The following is a 15,754-nucleotide window of genomic DNA, read 5'->3' on the forward strand; positions in this document are numbered from 1 at the left end:
GTTGGAAAAGACCCACCGGATCATTGAGTCCAACCATTCCCATCAATCACTGTCCCATTCCCTCTGTCCCCATTCCCTCTGTCCCATTCCCTCTGTCCCATTCCCAGTGTCCTCTCCTGCCCACTATCCCATTCCCACTATCCCATTCCCACTGTCCCATTCCCACTGTCCCCTCATAGAATCATAGAATCACCAGGTTGGAAAAGACCCACCGGATCGAGTCCAACCATTCCTATCAAACACTGTCCCCACTCCCTCTGTCCCCACTCCCTCTGTCCCCACTCCCACTGTCCCATTCCCAGTGTCCCCTCCTGCCCTCTGTCTCATTCCCTCTGTCCCCATTCCCTCTGTCCCCATTCCCACTGTCCCCTCTCCACTGTCCCTCTGTCCCCACTCCCACTGTCCCATTCCCAGTGTCCCCTCCTGCCCTCTGTCCCATTCCCTCTGTCCCATTCCCTCTGTCCCATTCCCACTGTCCCTATTCCCTCTGTCCCCATTCCCACTGTCCCATTCCCACTGTCCCATTCCCACCGTCCCCATTCGCACTGTCCCCTCTCCACTGTCCCTCTGTCCCCACTCCCACTGTCCCATTCCCAGTGTCCCCTCCTGCCCTCTGTCTCATTCCCACTGTCCCCATTCCCACTGTCCCCATTCCCTCTGTCCCATTCCCACTGTCCCATTCCCACTGTCCCTATTCCCTCTGTCCCCATTCCCACTGTCCCATTCCCACCATCCCCATTCCCACTGTCCCCTCTCCACTGTCCCTCTGTCCCCACTCCCACTGTCCCATTCCCAGTGTCCCCTCCTGCCCTCTGTCCCATTCCCACTGTCTCATTCCCACTGTCCCCTCCTGCCCTGTCCCATTCCCACTCTCCCATTCCCACTGTCCCCATTCCCACTATTCCCTCCTGCCCTCTGTCCCATTCCCACTATTCCCTCCTGCCCGCTGTCCCCACTCCCTCTGTCCCCATTCCCACCGCCCCCATTCCCACCATCCCCTCCCCATTCCCCCTCCCCACAGGGATTCTGGGGTGCAGGTGGGGAGGGGGCTGCCCTGCACCCCTCGCCGTGACTTTTTGGGTTTTGGGGTACGTGTGGGATCTGAAGGGCAGCGATGGCTGTGGAGCCGCCGGCTCGTGCCCAGGGAGAGCTTTAATTACAACCACACTGCCTGCAATTAGTGCCGCGCAGTGGGACCCGCAGCCCACGCCTGCTCTGGGATGAGGTGGGGGGGGGGGGGGACGGGGCTGGGGGAGGGGGTCACTCATGGGGGTCCCCCAGCTGGGTCACCCTTGTGAAAATGCACCAAAAAGAGGTCTCGGGGGGGGGTTTGGGGGGCACAGTTGGCCTGGTACCCATTGCCTGTGGGGCACTGGGGTTGCTGGGGGGTGGGGGCAACATCGTGGTGTGGGGCAGGGACCCCCCCATGTGGCAATTTGGAGGGGGCACGGTGCTTTGTGGGACCCCCCAATATGGGGGTGATGCCATCCTGGGGGGCTGTGTCCATGGGGTCCCATGTGAGGATTCTGGGGGGGCTGTGCCTTGTTGGAATTCCCCCTCCCCAATGTGGGGATGATGCCATCTGGGGGGGCTGATCCCAAAGGACCCCCATGTGGGGATCCTGGGGGGGGCTGTGAATTGTGGGACCCCCAATATGGGGGTGATGCCATCTGGGGGGGGGGAGCTGTGCCAAATTGACCCCCATGTGGGGATCCTGGGGGGGCTGTGACTTGTGGGACCCCCAATATTGAGGTGATGCCATCTGGGGGGGCTTCTACTTGTGGGACCCCCAATATTGGGGTGATGCCATCTGGGGGGGGCTGTGCCTATGGGATCCCATGTGGAGGATTCTGAGGGGGCTGCACCTTGTGGGACCCCCAATATGGGGGTAATGCTGTCTGGGGGGTCTGTGCCTTGTGGGACCCCTATGCGGGGATCCTGGGGGGGGGTGCTGAGCCTTGTGGGACCCCCCAATGTGGAGGTGATGCCATCTGGGGGGGCTGATCCCAAGAGACCTCCACGTGGAAATTCTGGGGGGTGATCTGTGCTTTGTGGGACCCCCCAATGTGGGGGTGATGCCACCTGGGTGGGGGGGGACACACCAAGTCCCTGCCACTGCGGTGCCCCAAGAGCTGCTGGGGGGGGGGTGCTGGGGGCTATGGACCATCTCCTATCCCCCTCACCCAGTGGGTGCCCCCCACTCCCTTTTTTGGGGTGCCCAGCCCCCCCCGGCCCCAGCCCCTGTGCCGCGCAGGCGTTGCCGCAGTGGTGCTGAGCACGTCAGACGGGTTTTATGGTTTTATGGCTTCAGAGCGAAAGCATCGACCGTGCCGCACCCCTCCCCGCTGCAGGGCCCCCACCGCACCCCAAACCCAGCCTCGCAGGTTTGGGGGGGGGTCCCCAGCCCCATAGGGGCAGCAGGGCCTGGAGGGTGCCTGGGGAGGGGTCCAGGTGGGACCCCAGGTGGGGATCCTGGGGCTGGGGGGTGCTTTGTGGGTGCCCTCTATGTGGGGGTGATGCTGTCTGGCGGGGGGGGGCTGTACCCAAGGGACCTCCCATGTGGGGTTTCTGGGGGTGCACTTTGGTTTGTGGGACCCCTCCAATGAAGGGGTGATGCCATGTGGAGTGGCCATACCCAAGAGACCCCCCCCCATGCAGGGAAGTCAGGGGTTGGGGTGCCCTCTGGGACCCCCATACATGGATGTCGGGGATCAGGATGCCCTATGGGGCCCCCCATACGTGGATGTTGGGGATCAGGATGCTCTGTGGGACCCCCATACAGGGACGTCGGGGATCAGGATGCTCTCTGGGACCCCCATACAGGGATGTTGGGTACTAGGATGCCTCCTGGGACCCCCAATACAGGGATGTTGGGGATCAGGATGCCCTGCAGGACCCCCATACGTGGATGTTGGGGATCAGGATGCCCTGCAGGACTCCCATACAGGGATGCAGGGGATCAGGATGCTCTCTGGGACCCTCATACAGGGATGTTTGGGATCAGGATGCTCTGTGAGGCCCCCATACAGGGATGCAGGGGATCAGGATGCCCTATGGGACCCCCTATACAGGGATGTTGGGGATCAGGATGCCCTATGGGACCCCCCATACTGGGATGTTGAGGATCAGGATGCCCTATGGGACCCCCTATACAGGGATGTTTGGGATCAGGATGCTCTGTGAAGCCCCCATAAAGGGATGTTTGGGATCAGGATGCCCTGCGGGACCCTCATACAGGGATGCTGGGGATCAGGATGCCCTGCAGGACCCCCCATACAGGGATGTTTGGGATCAGGATGCTCTCTGGGACCTCCATACTGGGATGTTTGGGATCAGGATGCCCTATGGGACCCCCCATACAGGGATGCAGGGGATCAGGATGCTCTCTGGGACCCTCATACAGGGATGTTTGGGATCAGGATGCTCTGTGAAGCCCCCATACGGGGATGTTGGGGATCAGGATGCCCTATGGGACCCCCCATACAGGGATGCTGGGGATCAAGATGCTCTCTGGGATCCCCATACAGGGATGTCAGGGACCAGGATGCCCTCTGGGACCCCCCATACAGGGATGTTGGGGATCAGGATGCCCTGGGAGACCCCCGTACAGGGATGCCGGGGGGGCTGTGCCCCATTTCTCCCCCCAGGTGAAGCTGAGGGGTCTGTGCGGGGCCCCCAGGGTGGGAACGGGGTGTCCTTGAGCTGGGAATCGCTTGGTATGCAGGAGCTGCTGCCGGCTTCAAATCCCATCGACTTCCAATGAGCAATGCCATCAATAAAATCTAATTGATGGCACGGCCGCTCCAAATCAGATTCCCCGTCCCCTGAATCGAATTGATGGCTCCGCGCCCCGCAGCCAGCGGCGGCTGAAATGGAATCTATTAAAGGAATGGGTTCCATTAGCTCAACCCTTCTGGCTCGCAACCTCAGGGCTCCCCCGCTGCGCTGCCACCCATCCCAACTGGGATGCTCGGGTACCACGACACCCCGATCCCACTGGGGAGGGATGTGGGGTGAGGGTGCCCTCAGCCTGGTGCTCGCTGGCAGCTCCCTCCGAAAGTGGGAAGGGAAAATGGATCATCGGGAAGAGAAAATGCTGTGAAATGCTGAAAGGAAGCCCTGAGATGAAGCTGGGGGGGTAAAGAAGGTCTGGATGGAACTGGGTTGGGGTGCGGATGCTCTGGGTGGACTGGAGTTGGGGTGCAGGGGAGTGTGGATGCTCTGGATGGAACTGGATGGAGTTGGGGTGTGGGAAAGGGTGTGGATGCTCTGGATGGAACTGGAGTTGGGGGTCAGATGCTCTGGATGGAACTGGAGTTGGGGTGCAGGAGAGGGTGTGGATGCTGTGGATGGAACTGGAGTTGGAGTGCAGGAAAGGGTGCGGATGCTCTGGATGGAAGTGGAGTTGGGGTGCAGATGCAGTGGATGGAAGTGGGGTTGGGGTGCAGGAGAGGGTGTGGATGCTCTGGAGCTCTGAGTGGAACTGGGTCGGGGTTAACAGTGGGGTCTGGATGCAACTGATACTGGGGTACACAGGGTAGTTGGGGTGCACCCAGAATCTATGGAACTGGGGTCAGGGTGAGCAGGGGCATCTGGATGCAACAGGGATTGGGGTATGTAGGGGAGGATTAGGGTGCACAAGGGTGGTTGGGGTGCACCGAGGATCTGCATGGAACTGGAGGTGAATTGCAGGAGAGGGAGCAGCTGCACTGGGGCTCTGGATGGAGCGATGGCACAGTCGTGCCCAGCTCTGCACCCCAGTTCACTACTGGGGTGCACTGGGATGAGCATGGGCGCAGCACCCAAGTCCCATGGTGCTCCCGGCAGCGTGTGAGGACGCTCCTGGCCTCAGGTTCCTTGTCCGGCCACACTGCTGGGGTCCCCTCACCCCAACACACCCTGACACCCCTCACCACATGGGTGGAGGAAGGGGTCAGGCATCACAGCCATCCTGGGGCAGCCCCAGGACACACAGGGCGGGACGGGGGGCCCAGCAGCCCTCCCAAAAGGGCTGGAAGAGAGGAACGTGCTCCCCACAAGGCAGCGGGGGCCATCCCTGCCCATCTCCCAGAGCTGCTGAGAGCATCCCGGAGATGGGAAAATAGCTCTGTGTCACCATGGAAACGGGGCCACTGGCTTGCCATGCCGAGGGGACACGGCGAGCTGAGGGGACACGCGTGCCGAGGACCGAGCAGCGGGCACCGGCCACCAGCCGCGGGCTCCCAGGGGCCACCCCATGCAGCCCATCACCCGCCTCGGTCCTCGATGGTTGGACTCGATGATCCGATGGGTCCTTTCCAACCTGGTGATTCTATGATTCTATGATTCCTCTATCTCCTGCCATCGCGGGCACACGGTGGGATGCCAGCCCGGTGTGTTGCCACCCCAGCTGGGCATCTCTGCCCTGGCGCTCAGCGCCGGAGCCGGCTGTTCCCCGAGCAGCTGCCTGATGCGCCTCGTCAAGGTTATAATTTAGTAAAACACTCAGCGGGGGCTTTGGATGGAGCCGGCCCGTGCCAGCTAATTAACCAGAGCTGCACGCACCGAGCCCATGACTGTCATAGCAATGAGGGTTGCGTGCACCAAGCGTGCTGGCTCGCACCATCGTGTCCCACCCGCATCCCGTGCTGCAGGGAGCATCACCACCGGGCGATTCCAGCTGCCGAGGTCGGAGTAGAGGGCATCACCGCTTCTCTCTGCAGCGGGGAGAGAGCGTGGAGCGCAGGGCATGTGCAAGGTTGCACGGCTGGGGCTGCGGGCGCAGTCGGATGCTGCACACGTGCATCTCCACTGGGTCCGTCTGTCCCCGCCGGTGTCTGTCCGTGTCCCTGTGCGTGCTGGGGTGACAGCTGACCCCCCCCCACACACCTTCCTCAGCTTGCTGTAGTCCTGATGGACAATAATCCTGCTGTGCTGGAGCCTTGCAGTGCAATTCAGCTGCCAGCTCTGTCCCTGCTGCCTGCACTCGCTGCATATTAAGGGGCCTCGGTGCTGGATCCAGCTCTGACGTACGTTGGGGTCTCCAATGCTGGGACCCACCCTGAATCCCCACGAACGGGGCTGGAGGGACCCCCAGCCCAGAGCGTGGGAGCTAAACAATGCAAGAAAGACCTTGAGGGGCTGGAGCGCGTCCGGAGAAGGGAACAGAGCTGAGGAAAGGTCTGGAGAACAGGAGTTGTGGGAGCAGCTGAGGGCCCTGGGGCTGTTTAGTCTGGAGAAGAGGAGGCTGAGGGGAGACCTCATCATGCTCTCTGCAGCTCCCAGAAAGGAGGATGGAGTGAGGTGGGTGCTGAGCTCTTCTCCCAAGGAACAAGTGATAGGATGAGAGGAAACGGCCTTCAGTTGCACCAGAGGGGCTGAGATTGGATCTTGGGAAAGATTCCTCCACTGAAAGAGTGGGGAAGCCCTGGTAGAGGGTGTGCAGGGAGTCGGTGGAGTCCCCATCCTTGGAGGGATGCTCTGAGATGATTCAGTGGACCAAGAATGGTTGGACTCGATGATCTCGAAGGTCTTTCCCAAACAGTCAATTCTATGATCTTCCAAGGGTGCCTGGAGTGAGTGCTGCGAGGGCTGGCAGCGGGGCTGGGTGCTGGGGTTTGACCTCAGCGGCAGCTCACAAAGCACTGTGGCCGCACAGCCGTCACTCCCCATCCTGCTCGGGGCTGCGAGGACGCTGGGAAGGATGGAGAAGCCGCAGCACCAAAGGCTGGAGCTGCAGGATGGGGTGGAGCTGAGTCCCCGCGGGCTGCAGGGCTGGTGGGCTCCTGCGCAGAGGTCCCTCCTCATGCCAAGGTCCCCAGGGCAGGAGTCCTGCAGTTCTTCTTTGTGTTCATTGATCACCCCCCAGCCGTGCTCCTTTGCTCCTCAGGCTGCTAACGAGCTTCCCTGGCAAAGCTTTCGTTAGCCGTGCCAGAGCCCCAAGCTAGAATCTGGCTTGCTGGGCACGGGGCTGCTGTGCCCAGTGCACCGAGGGCAACCTCGAGGGTCCCTTCCAGAGCCAACACAGGGACAGGCGGGTGCCAGGACGCAGCCGTAAGCAGGAGGTGGATCGATGCACTGAATTATTTAGCGAGGGAGCATGAGGTGGCTGCGAATTCAACGTGGGGGCACGGAGCTTCGCCCGTACCCAGGCACGGGTCCTCCTGGCCATGCACCCGGTGCCAGGCTGCAGGGATGGGGATGTCCCCGAGGTCCTCTGCCACCCCCTTGGGCCCTGGGAGATGCTGCCATGGGTGACCCCACATCGTGGTTGGACTCGATGGGTCTCTTCCAACCTGGTGGTTCTATGATTTTATGATCTCTGTGCCGTGCTGGCCGTGCCAGGCTGTTCCCAGGCGGTGCCACCGTCACCACATCCACCATCCCATCTGAGCACCCAGCTCCTCAGCACCGTGGTGGTCGAGGGACACACACACACCCCCCAAACCCCATTTTTGCTGTGACCCCCAGCAATTTGCTGCATCTCAAAGGGCTGAGCTGGGCTCGCCACTGCCCCAGCCCCTCTCACCAGCCTTTTATAACCGATGCATTATTAAAACTACCCCGCTACCATCGCTCACGGCCAGCGTGACGGCAGGCACCGCAGCAAACCTGATGAATATTTCAGGCCCTGAAATCTTCTGTGCCGGCGTGCTTTCTCCTCAGCACCCCGCCCCACCACCATCCCCACAATTTATTAGCTCGTTTGCTTCCCCACAATTCTGCCCAGCACCAAGGGCACCGCGTGCCCTTGGACTCGATGATCCGGTGGGTCTTTTCCAACCTGGTGATTCTATGATTCTATGCGCCCAGCCTCCCCATCCCCAAACTGGGAGGTTCCCACATCTCTTGCTGTCCCTGCACCCATCCCCATCCCTCCTTTGACACTAAGAGCCAGCAGTTCCCTTGGCATCATCACCTGCAGGATCATAGAATCATAGAATAATCAGGTTGGAAGAGACCCACTGGATCATCGAGTCCAACCATTCCCATCAATCACTAACCCATGTCCCTCAGCACCTCGTCCACCCGGCCCTTAAACCCCTTCAGGGAAGGTGACAAGGAGGACAAGCATCAGGACAAGGACAGCATGATGTCAGAGCATGGATCTGTCCCCGTCACCCCCAGACTGGCACCTGCTACGTCACCCCTTCCACCTCCTCCAGCACTCCTGGTCTTGACGGCTGCAAATGCTAATTGCAATGTAATCTATGTGTGGTGAGAGCGGGATATTGATGCTGCCTGTCACCCCTCGATCAGATTAACGTCACTTAGGCACCAGTAGTGGCAGCTCAGAGATCTCCCACCAGCCTGGAGTGGGAGTGGCAGAGGCTTGGAGAGGAGGAGGCTGAGGGGAGACCTCATTGCTCTCTGCAACTCCCTGAGAGGAGGTTGTGGAGAGGAGGGAGCTGGGCTCTTCTCCCAAGGGCCAGGGGACAGGACGAGAGGGAATGGCCTCAAGCTCCACCAGGGGAGGTTTAGGCTGCACATGAGGAAAAAATATTTCACGGGAAGGGTCACTGGGCAGTGTCCGAGGCTGCCCAGGGAGGGGGTTGAGTCCCCTTCCCTGGAGGGGTTTAAGGGCCGGGTGGACGAGGTGCTGAGGGACATGGGTTAGTGATTGATGGGGATGGTTGGACTTGATGATCCGGTGGGTCTTTTCCAACCTGGTGATTCTATGATTCCAGCACCACCATCCTGTCCCAGCACAGGTGCTGGCTCTGACCTGCCACCAGATCCCTACCTGGTCCCACAGATGCTCTACCAGCCCCACCACCCCTCATCCCTCTCCTGGCACCCCTGAGGAGCCTCCTCGTGCTCAACACCCCAACCCCAGAGCCACAGCACCGCCTGCACGGCTGCTAGTGTGGAGATGAGCTGGAGAACCCCTGCACACCCTGGCACACGTGCTCACCTGCACCCTTGGGCAGAGCCTGCACGGTCCAAGGGCAGGCAGTGCTCCAAGAGGGTGAGATGCTGCTGGGTCTGAGCAGATCTGAGCCCTGGGGACACTGTGAGACCCTGTTAGGGACCTGGACAGGGCAAATCTGGGGTGCAGGGTCCCTCGCAGGGAGCCCAGGTGCAGGGAGCATTCTAGGAGGGCGAGATGCTGCTGACGCTGAGCAGGGCTGAGTCCTGGGGACACTGTAAGACCCTGTCAGAGATCTGGTGAGGGCATATCTGGGGTTCAGGGTCCCTTGCAGGGCAGCTCAGGTGCAGGGAGCATTCTAGGAGGGTGAGATGCTCCTGGGTCTGAGCCCTGGGGATGCTGCAAACTCCTTCCAGGGTGAATTTGGGGTGCAGGGTCCCTTGCAGGGGAGCTCAGGTGCAGGCAGCATTCTAGGAGGGTGAGATGCTGTTGGGTCTCAGCTCGGCTGAGCCCTGAGGATGCTGAGGATGCTGGCGCAGTGTCCCCCAGCAGGGAGCTGGGCTGTGCAGTGGTCCCACACCCTTCGTGGGCACCTAGATGGTGCGAGCTGCAGCCCCCACAGCCTTTGGCCACCGTGCAGGGGCCACGAGGGCTGCACGGCTGCGGTGAGCAGAGCAAAGGCCTCCAGGGTGGGCAGGGGTGAGGCCAGCGGCTGCAACCCCTTCTCGGTGTCCTTGTCCCTTCCCCAGGGAGCTGTGGGTGCCACGCTGCATCGTTCCAGCCCCCATCGTGCCATGCCCAGTGATGCTTTGGCTCCCACGTGCGTGTCCAGGAGGGGTTGGATGGGGGACGGTGGGGCTGGGGCTGCTGCTGGAGGATGATATTGGAGTGATCTTGAGGCCGGGAGGGAGGTTTGCCACGCGGGAGGAGAAAAAGAGGAGCTTGGCTGAGTCACCCAGTGCCGGCTGCTGACTCAGGCGCTTCCTGCCAGGTAGCCCCTGCGCGTGGGCTGCGGGGCGCGAGATGTGCTCCTGGCACCCCAATCCAGCACCCACCGTGCCTCGGGGTGATCCGAGAGGATACCAGAATGGATTCAGCCCCGTGCCTTGCAGTGCGGTGACCTGTTTCCGCTTGGGTTCCCCACCAGCGGCACAGCCGCCTGCCAGGGTGGCGTGGGAACCGTGGGAACTCGGAGCCGCCTGCCTGCGTCACCTTGCCCAGCACCTCTGGGTGCCTCAATGCCCAGGGCTGCTGGGATTTGGCACGACAGAGCTCGCCGGAGACAGGTTTCCGGCACCAGCGCGGTGCCCGGGCTGTTGGAGGAAATCAGCTTCCTCACAGAGCAGCTGGAAACTTGAGATCATTGAGTCAAACCATTCCTGGTCCACGGAACCATCTCAGAGCACCATGTCCACGCCACTTTTGGACCCCTCCAAGGATGGGGACTGTGTTCTGGCATGCGCCTGTCCCTGTGTTGGCTCTGGAAGGGACCCTCGAGGTTGCCCTCGGTGCACTGGGCACAGCAGCCCCGTGCCCAGCAAGCCAGATTCTGGCTCGGGGCTCTGGCACGGCTAACGAAAGCTTTGCCAGGAAAGCTCGTTAGCAGCCTGAGGAGCAAAGGAGCACGGTTGGGGGGTGATCAATGAACACAAAGAAGAACTGCAGGACTCCTGCCCTGGGGACCTTGGCACGAGGAGGGACCTCAGCGCAGGAGCCCACCAGCCCTGCAGCCCGCGGGGACTCAGCTCCACCCCATCCTGCAGCTCCAGCCTTTGGTGCTGCGGCTTCTCCATCCTTCCCAGCGTCCTCGCAGCCCCGAGCAGGATGGGGAGTGACGGCTGTGCGGCCACAGTGCTTTATGAGCTGCCGCTGAGGTCAAACCCCAGCACCCAGCCCCGCTGCCAGCCCTCGCAGCACCCACTCCAGGCACCCTTGGAAGATCATAGAATTGATTGGTTGGAAAAGACCTTCGAGATCATCAAGTCCAACCATTCTTGGTCCACTGAATCATCTCGGAGCATCCCTCCAAGGATGGGGACTCCACCATCACCCTGCACAGCTACTGCCAGGGCTTCCCCACTCTTTCAGTGGAGGAATCTTTCCCAAGATCCAATCTCAGCCCCTCTGGTGCAACTGGAGACTGTTTCCTCTCATCCCATCACTTGTTCCCTGGGAGAAGAGCTCAGCACGCACCTCACTCCATCCTCCTTTCTGGGAGCTGCACAGAGCGATGAGGTCTCCCCTCAGCCTCCTCTTCTCCAGACTAAACAGCCCCAGGGCCCTCAGCTGCTCCCACAACTCCTGTTCTCCAGACCTTTCCTCAGCTCTGTTCCCTTCTCCGGACGCGCTCCAGCCCCTCAAGGTCTTTCTTGCATTGTTTAGCTCCCACGCTCTGGGCTGGGGGTCCCTCCAGCCCCGTTCGTGGGGATTCAGGGTGGGTCCCAGCATTGGAGACCCCAACGCCCGTCAGAGCTGGATCCAGCACCGAGGGCCTTTAATATGCAGCGAGTGCAGGCAGCAGGGACAGGTTTCCAGCATCAGGCGCCCGGTGCCCAGGGCAGGGACCCTGTGGCAACCCCAGTGCCTCGAGCCAGGCAAGCAGGGCCAGGAGCCACTCATGGCTTCATCCAGCTGCTCTGCGAGGAAGCTGATTTCCTCCAACAGCCCCGGCACCCAGCGCGGCTGCTCGCTCATGGCCAGCCTGCTGGCGGCTGGCTTGGCGTCGGCAATTAATCCTCCTCTGCGCTGCCGTGCCATGGAGCTCCAGGCCAATTAACTCAAGCTGCTAATTCACAACTCGCCCCCATGCCCTTCTGCGCAGCGGGGCTCACCTTTAAACACCCCCTGCCCAGGCATGAGGCTGCTCTGGATGTACCTGAGAGAGCTGGGGGGGTTTAGCCTGGAGAAGAGGAGGCTGAGGGGAGACCTCATTGCTCTCTGCAACTCCCTGAGAGGAGGTTGTGGAGAGGAGGGAGCTGGGCTCTTCTCCCAAGGGCCAGGGGACAGGACGAGAGGGAATGGCCTCAAGCTCCACCAGGGGACGGTCAGGCTGAGCATTAGGAAAATTTTCTCATGGAAAGGGACATATGGCACTGGCAGAGGCTGCCCAGGGAAGGGGTTGAGGTGCCCAGGGACGGGTGGCCGAGGTGCTGAGGGACATGGGTTAGTGATTGCTGGGAATGGTTGGACTCGATGATCCAGTGGGTCTTTTCCAACCTGGTGATTCTATGATTCTATGACCTGTGGCTTGCTGGGGAGGTGGCCCAGTGGCCGGTGGCACTGCCACCCTTCTTCAACTCCCCCCAATCCCCACACTGGGCTGCACTGACTTGGCTCCAAGCCCCAGAGCCACCCCCGGAGGTCCCACGGGATGCTTTTTAGGGCTGGGGGTGCCCCCTTTCCACGGGTGTGGGGGGAGCCAGCACCCTGCACCCTCACCGGGGCAGCCCTCGCCAAGACGCTGACGCGGCGCGACCATCCGTGAGGCCTTCATTCAAATTTAAAGACCATACTGGGGATAAAAATAAAGAAAAAGGGCAGCGAGGAGCAGGGCGGCCACGAGCCCTGGGCATGCGGCGTGCAGCGAGCAGCTTGCCCAGGCAGCAGCGCGGGGCAATTTGCACAGCAAAATGCTGCAAGGAGGAGCTGGGAGAAGCCAGGGGCTACTTGGTTCCGTGCAGACACGCCAGAGCTGCTGGCTACCTGCTCCCCAACCTGGTTGCCGTGTCCCTGTGGTCTCGGCCACGCATTCTGCATGTCGTTAGCATGTTCTTGCTGTGGCCGGTTGGCCGCGTGCCGGCACCCTGGCTCCTGTCGGTAGGTCGGGAGCCCTGAGCTCAGCGTGTTTCGGGGCCGCGTAGGTGTGGCTGGTGAATATTTCATGCCCGCGTTCGCCGAGCCCTTTCTTGGTTACACTCCTGCCTCCTCCCCGCGCGCTCTCGCCATGTTTATTTATTTAATGAATTATTTATCGGCTCCCCCTCTCGCTCGGCTGGGCGCTGCCCCCCTCCCACCCCCACCCCGTTTCGTGTTCTCCCCCCCTCCTCTGCTCCCAGCCCGACACGATGATTTATTGAATGCCGGCTCTGCTCTGCGGTTGCGACATGCTGTCACAGGAAGCCGCAGTTAAATATTAACCAGGGCGGACGACGCGGGTCTCATGCCCCGACGGGCACACGCGGCCAGCGGGACCCCTGGGCTCGCCCCGCTCCAGGCTTGGTGGCCACCGTGGCCACTGCTCACGACTGGCAACTCCAAGCAGAGGGTTTTGCTCCACACCCTCCCTGCTCGGGAGCCGAAACCTGCTGGATCGCAGTGCGACGGGCGCTGGGTGGAGGAGATGTGGAGCGTGGAAATGGGGAGGACTGGGGTGTCAGCATGGCCAGCTCTCCAGGAGAGCTCAAGGGGTTTTGTGTCCTCCTGAGGACCACGTTCCCACCACAAAGGCCATTTCCTGCATGGTTTAGTGTTTGATAGGAATGGTTGGACTCGATGATCCAGTGGGTCTCTTCCAACCTGGTAATTCTATGATTCTATGATTGGCAAAACCAGCCAAGACCCCTTTGCGTGCCGACTGCTGCAACCAGACTCCATCCCTGAGTCCCAGGGTGGGTGCCTAGTGGGTGCCAGCATCCACACCATGATGCTCAGGGCACATTCAGCCACCCAGGTCCCTCTGTCCCCATGCTTGGTGAGTGCCAGCATCCATGCACAATGCTCAGGGCACGTTCAGCCACCCAGGTCCCTCTGTCCCCATGCTCGGTGAGTGCCAGCATCCCTGCATGATGCTCGGGGCACGTTGAGCCACCCAGGTCCTTTTGTCCCTTCACCCCAGCGGTGATTCTTGGTGGCTGACAGCACCAGGGCACGTTTAGCCACCCAGGTCCCTCTGTCCCCATGCTTGGTGAGTGCCAGCATCCATGCACGATGCTCAGGTCATGCTCAGCCACCCAGGTCCCTCTGTCCCCATGCTCGGTGAGTGCCAGCATCCCTGCACGATGCTCAGGGCACGTTCATCTCCCCAGGTCCCTCTATCCCCGCAGGAGCACTCAGTGCATCCCGCTACGCCCGGGGTCCCCCCCGGTGAGCTGTGTGGGTGCTGGCAGCGGCGCACACGTTGCCATGAGCGGAGTTGGGGTTGGGGGGGGGGTTTCCATGTGGAGGTGTGTGTGTTGCCATGGGTTTGCCGAGCCGAGGCGTTTCCATGGATGCAGCGCGGTGCTGCCGGGGGCCCTTCCAGAGGTGCGCAGCCCCTTGGGATGCCTGGGCACCAGGGTGCACTGGGAGGGAGCTGCCACCACTGCCACCACCACTGCACCCTGGCACCTGGGGGCCCCAACTCCCTGCACCCCCATCACCTCAACCCCCCCTTTCCTGGGTCAGCCCGAGCCCTTTTCCACGTGTTTTGTTTTCTTCACTTCACTTCTCTGGATAAATAATTAATAGAAGCTTTTTTTGGTCCTCTGGGCACGCTGGGGGGCTGTGCCACGGGGCATCACCAGTGCTCCCAGTCAGTGAGACCCCAGCGTCAGTGGGACCTGGCATCGGTGCCTGCGCCGGGGTCTCAGTGGGACCCAGTCCTTGTGTTCCCATTCTCGGGGGCACCAGTGAAACCCCAATGTCAGGGATGTGGGGTCGTGGGGATGCAGGGATGTGAGGTCACGGGGATGCGGGGATGCAGGGATGTGAGGTCACGGGGATGTGGGGATGCAGGGATGGGAGGTCACGGGGATGCAGGGATGCAGGGATGGGGGACCAAGGAGGATGTGGGGATGCAGGGTTGTGTTGATGCAGGGTTTGGCCACCCCAACCATGTCACCACTCCAGTGTGATGGAGCCACAGTTGCCACAGGGTCCCAGTCTTATTTGCCGGCTGACAAATCGTAGAATCCTGGAATGGTTTGGGTTGGAAGGGACCTCAAAGCCCATCCAGTCCCACTCCTGCCATGGGCAGGGACACCTCCTACTGATCAGGGGCTCCAAGGCCCATCCAACCTGGCCTTGAACCCCTCCAGGGATGGGGCAGCCACCCCTGCTCTGGGCAACCTGGGCCTCCCCACCCTCATTGTAAAGAAATTTTCCTAACGCCTGATTTAAATCTTCCCCCCTCTCCAGCTCAAATCCTCCAGGCTGTGTGCGAAGCCGGCGGTGCTGGAGCAGGGGCTGCCAGGTGGGTGCTGGCACCGGGCACGCGCTTGGGCGCGTTCCCATGCGGGAGCTGCGTGCGGCTGCGCTGGTGCGAGCGCGCTCGTGCGCACACACGTGTGCCGGGGCATGGATCACCTGGCAAGCAGGACGCCGAGTGGTGTCTCATGGCAGTTGCTAAGGAATCTTGCTGAGGACAGGCGGCTGGAGCTGGCACCCAGCTCAAGCCTTTCTCATATGGCACCCACCAGCCCCACAGCTGCCACCGGATCCCGAAGTCCCTTGGTTCTCGAGGGGGGAAACGAGGCAGCGGTGCAGGAAGAGCGAGGGATTGGGATGGGTGTTCAGCCACATGCGGGTTCCTGGGGCAGGATGGGGCAGGTCGGAGAGCCTGGCATCGTGGTTGTCCTCCCCCGGCATCCGGGCTGCCCTGGCACACCGGCCCCAGCCTGCCTGTGCCCGTGGCAAGTGGCTGAGTGCCCACACTTACAAGTAAGTCGGTGCCCACCCTTCCTGGTGGCTGGAGGCCCACCCTTCCCAGTGGCTGGGTGCCCACCTTTCCCAATAGCTGGGTGCCCACCTTTCCCAATAGCTGGGTGCCCACCCTTCCCAGTAGCTGGATGCCCACCCTTCCCAGTGGCCAGGTGCCCACCCTCCCACCTGTCCCCATGTCCCCAGGTGGATCAATCCCTTCTGTGAACATGTGTGACCCCCACGGCACCGTCAACAGCACCACCAGGACCCTCTGCCTGCTGCTCAGAC

The sequence above is a fragment of the Phaenicophaeus curvirostris genome, chromosome 29, assembly GCF_032191515.1.
Source record: "Phaenicophaeus curvirostris isolate KB17595 chromosome 29, BPBGC_Pcur_1.0, whole genome shotgun sequence".
Taxonomy (NCBI): Eukaryota; Metazoa; Chordata; class Aves; order Cuculiformes; family Cuculidae; genus Phaenicophaeus; species Phaenicophaeus curvirostris.